General features: G+C 52.5%; 1 protein-coding gene across 1 annotated transcript in view; it reads right to left on the reverse strand.

Annotated features, from left to right (window-relative positions):
- Nucleotides 1-4,961, reverse strand: part of SLC24A3 (solute carrier family 24 member 3) — a 139,829-nt gene that overhangs the window by 57,642 nt on the left and 77,226 nt on the right. The window lies entirely within an intron of this gene.

Below are 4,961 nucleotides of genomic sequence, written 5' to 3' on the forward strand. Positions count from 1 at the left end.
ATATAGCCTCTCCTCACCCCCCGTCCCTTGGGCGGCCACTGAAGATACTTACCTCCTACGGCCTTCCCCTGGCAGTGCCCAGGGACTACCCAAAACAGGGGCTTCTGGAAGGGCAAGGACCCACTACTCCAGGACAACTCCATCGGCATGTGCTGTTTCCAAAGATTTACTCGGCTAATTACTTCCTTAACGTTTCCTGCGTTCCCACTGTTCCGTCTGCACAAGTCACCACTCAGCAAACGCGACAAGGCTGTTAAAGACCACATGCCTCCCTGGCACCTTCCACGGTTTAACGAGCAGCTAAAAAAAGCCGCCCCCACTGTATGACCATGAACTGCCGAGCTGTCACGGCACAAAGCTGGCTTGCTCGCAGGCACCTGAGTCAGCGGCTGCCATCAGGCAAAGGGCTGCGGGTGGCAGGGACATTTCCCTAGCAGGTCCAGGTCTCTGAAGCAGCACACCCAGCCTGGCGGGACGGGGGAAGCCTTCCTCTCCCCTCCTCCCTCTGTAGCCATGCAGGGTTTCGCTGCTACTTTATCGTTACCCAAGTACATTTGCACATAGACAAGGACCGCAGAAATCCTCCCACCAACCTCACCTGGATTGAAGGTCCCACAAAGGATGCTCTAGGCCTGTGAGAGGAGGTAACTGTCCACTGTCATACACATACAACAAGTTTTGTATGTACATTACAGCGACAAGGAAAAAGGAAAAGGCCCGCCCTCACCGGGAATGCTCTTTAAGCAGGAGACCCTGGCATTGCTGCACTGCTGTAAAAGCTTGTGGAACCTGATTAAACACAGCTTTATGGAACATGATTTTAGATAGGATTAAAACTGTTGTAGAAGTTGTTCACGGGACCAGAAGTAGATCCCCAAAGGCCAGTCTCTTCTGCAGAATTCTCTATGGAAATACAGGGACGGTCAACCTACAAGTCTGCGACTCAACAGTGTCTTTAGAAAGAAAAGACCATCAGCCAGGGAAACCAGCTGTGCTGGACCTTCCGTGGGGAGGGTTTAATTTAAAGTTGTAGTAGGTTCCCTCGAGGACAACTCCCAGATAATTTATTGCAATGCATATGATGATTAAGTTAATACAATGGAGCAGAAAATACAGCACACTATGTAGGAGGCAAAAATGCATTCTTGGTATTTACAGACAAATGTTTGCAATTGACGGATGACATTTGGTGCGTCACGGCAACACTGCAGCGCCAGTAACAGAGAGTAGCTGGGCAAACGCAAGTACGAGCTGGCCTAGAAAACAAATGAAAATCAGGGCTTTGCCCTAAGTACATCTGAACTAAGAGAGAATGTGAACGTCTGCCACAGGAAGTGTTCTGGAACAAATTCCCATCTCAACACACACATTTGGGAGTGCGAATGCCTTGTTCGTTAACTCAACAACGGCTTTCCAAACTAGATGAAGCTAAGCTAGAAAAAGGGCATTTATGTTAGAATCGGTGCATCTAAAATGTGAGCAACTGTAGAGTAACTACTGATTGGTCTCCAAGACCAAAAAGGCCTTCAGGCAGGAGGTCTGAATGCTTTTGTGCTGGACAGGACAGCAGGTTGTGGTTGGATTACTGGTGGCAGACCTCGGGTCAGCAGCGAGTCATTACCACTTAGGGTGGTTTGCACACCAAGTGCATTACCTGCTCTGCCATTCCCAGCACCACCGCTTAGATGGGAGCTCCTGCAAGGGGGGCTCTTCCCTCTCCCTCCCTCGATTATGTTTTGTGTGTCAGCAAACAAGGGAACACCCCTGGAAACACCACGGGTCTCACCAGGTGATGGAGGAAGACTCTGGTGGTCTTCTCCCTCCCAAAGCAGCCCTGGCTCTCCAGGTCAGCCTACTCATTTCAGAGGGTTTTTATGGGGCGAGAGAATTGGTTGGGTGAGCAGCGGTGGTAGCGTCTGCTGTCATCAGGCAGCAATAAACCCTTCCCTTTCCTAGAAAAATAGGCAAGAGGGGATACGAGCACAGGCTGCAGAGGCCTTTGCCAAGTGACCCGAGCCTTTTTCCACGCATTCTTGAGCGCTAACATCAAGGACAAACCATGACAAGCTGGATGTTCTGAAGACAAGCCACTCCGGACTGATAAAATCAGAAGTAGTTGGATCAGGAACCAGGAATGCGTATTTCTTTTGCTGTCATGTAGTTACAGAACTGCTTATTTATGCATAAAATACATAAATAAAAGGACTTGAATGCCCCCAAAGGTCACCAATGGGGTGAGAAAAACCTTTTTTGGGAAAAAAATCAAGTAGGAGCAAGAGGAACAAGTAAAATTCTGGTCCGTTTATATGCCCCCTTTGGATAATCGCTAATGACACAGGGTCTTTCTCCTGGACAGTAACTTCTTAACACAAACATGCTAGATCTAGTGTTCCATTGCCAAGTTTCCTCCTTCACACGCAATTGAATAAAACTCGTTATTATCATCTTATCACCAGCAAATAACCAAAAAGTAAAGATCTGGTCAAGAGAAGGCAGCCTTCTAGGATCCAGGGGCTTGTGAATGGCATGTTGAAGCTCTGGGGGGAGAGTGTTTGCTTTTTAGACATCAGGTGTCTGTACAAACCCAAACGCAACTGGGAATTTGTCAGAACAAATGGCAGCCGTAATTCTGACACTTGTACCTCTATAACCAACCTGCTGGGGCGGGTGGAGCAATGCGCGGATCCTGCACGCGTGGGAAGGCAGCGACAGCGCAAGGAGAGGGGCTTCTCCAGCCCGAGCGCCTCTCATTTACGACAACTACGTCTGCCACCAGTAAAGTTAGAAACCATTCACACCGTGTGTGGTGTTTCCTATCATGATTTGTAAATACAGTTGAGGACCGACATCTCTACTGACCAGTGCAGGAGGTGCGGAGGAGCGATGGAGCTCGTCTGGGGTTGCTGAGAGGCTGTGGCAGAGCCATAACAGGAGTCAGTGCTCCACAGACCCAGATCAGAGCCCTGTGCCATAGCAAAGCTGCTCATCGAAATACACCCATAGGTGGGATTTCACGAGTGCTCAGTCAAGACCCCCAACCTCCTGGCTCCACCGGCATCCCTCCGGGTGGCAGGCCTGCCCTTGGGCGCATCGATGGCATCCCAAAATACAAACCCGTCCCAGACACTGCTTACTCAGCCCAGGTTTTGTTCGCCTGCCGTGACCTGAGCTGGCCTTCCAGACCCATATTTCCCAGCAGGGTTCCCCGGCTCGGGAGAGGGGAGGTTAAATAGCTCAGCACGTCCACGTCTCCAGCAGCTCCCATCCCCACTTCCACATCAGCGTGTCTGTTCCCTCGCGCTCAGCCCCGCCGTGGCTTTCCCCAGACGCAGTCCCGGAGCGCAGCACCTTCGCAGGACAGAAGCTCCTGCCTTGTGCCGTCGCCCCTCAGTGACCTGAACACTTCTGCACCAAAATAGTGGTGTTTCCTGGGGACGACTTTTTTTTTTTTATGATGCAAAAAAGGCTCGTATGGCAGGGTGCTGAACTACAAATATCAGGTTCGTTTAGAGACAGCTTCCGTCAGAGCTGCCAGCACAAATGACTTCTGCGACTGCCTCCCACGCCTCCCCCCAGGGCCAGGCACGGCCCGTGCCCCGATGAGCCCCGCTCTCTGCCAGGCGCGTTGGCAGGCGGCTCCTCCGGCTGACCCAGGCCTCCCACTGGCAAGGCCAAACCATGTTTTCTACTTGCCAAGATTTCACTGCCCGAGACTGACGTTGGAGAGGTCTCGCAGTCACTTGGGGCACGTGGTCTGTGTTCACCCTGCAGCTGCCTGAGCTGATTTAGGCTAAAATGTACTCCTTGTCTTCTAAACTTTCAGTGTGCCAACCTCAGCAAAAGAGGGGCAGAGTCCCTTGCAATTGCTGTTCGAGAGCTTCTTCACAGCTGACCTAGCTGTCCCCGCTGCTTTACAGCTTACGCCAGCACAACGCATGGTACGGAACTCACGACTTCGAAGGCAAGGTGCGAGATCCCTGACTTCTACTGGGCTAAGTCAACAGATTTTAATTTATATCAGCTCAGGGTACGGCCTAGCGTTTTTGAAGACACACAGACACGTGAGGCAAGGGCAGCGATCCCACGTGAACGGCGGGAGCCCCTGGCAAGCCCCAGCCTGGGAACTGCTGCACTGGGCACTGCGCAAGCAAAGCCGCAAGGCCCTGGGAAGCGAGCGTGCTGCGCGTCTGCAGCGTCCTGGACCTCAGCCAGGCTTCATCTCTAACCCAAGTCCAAACAGCCGAAACCAGTGCTGGCGGGGGTCTGCCGTGGCAAGCCCCCGCGCCCACGCACCAGCGGCAGGCAGCTCCTCTCCAGCTGGGCAGCAGGAGCGGTGGGAGCAATGCCCCCGGTCCCACGGGGCCAGGACCACACGCAGGGGCAGGACCCAGCTCTCGGGCAGCCAGCTGAGAGCTTGGCATCTCTCCCTCCCCTGGGTATTCTTTCGGTTTTGTTTTAAATACCAACACATCTGAACTCTCTTGTGCATTTTTTCTTTCCCCGCCTGATGCTTAGGAAGTTTCTAAGTTTGGAGTTAATGGCATATAAAACTCAGAAACACCTCGTGGATCAATATTTCCATGCAAAAGCCAAAAAATAAAAGGTCATCATCTTCCAAGTCCCAGGAGAACTGAGGAACGCGCCCAAAGCCACAACTGAACCAAAGCACTGTGCCCTACTTGGGCAACGAACAACGTCCCAACCCTCTCGCAGTCTCTGACGGCTGGATCCCACCTCACGGGCAGGGTTTCTCAGCCGGAGCACGTCAGCAGCGAGCGGCAGAGCACAGGACAAGCTGACGAGCTCTGCTGGGCTCATTACCTGGAAGCCCACACTGCAGCTGGCACCACCGGGGAGCCCGCAGCGTGGGGCTGGATTTGAGAATTGCTGCTCTAGAGAACGTGCTCCTCGCTAGGTCAGAAATTGCCTCCAACTTTAAGAAGCGGTATGACGCACGTGTA

The sequence above is a fragment of the Egretta garzetta genome, unplaced genomic scaffold, assembly GCF_000687185.1.
Source record: "Egretta garzetta isolate BGI_Z169 unplaced genomic scaffold, ASM68718v1 scaffold198, whole genome shotgun sequence".
In the NCBI taxonomy this organism is placed as follows: Eukaryota; Metazoa; Chordata; class Aves; order Pelecaniformes; family Ardeidae; genus Egretta; species Egretta garzetta.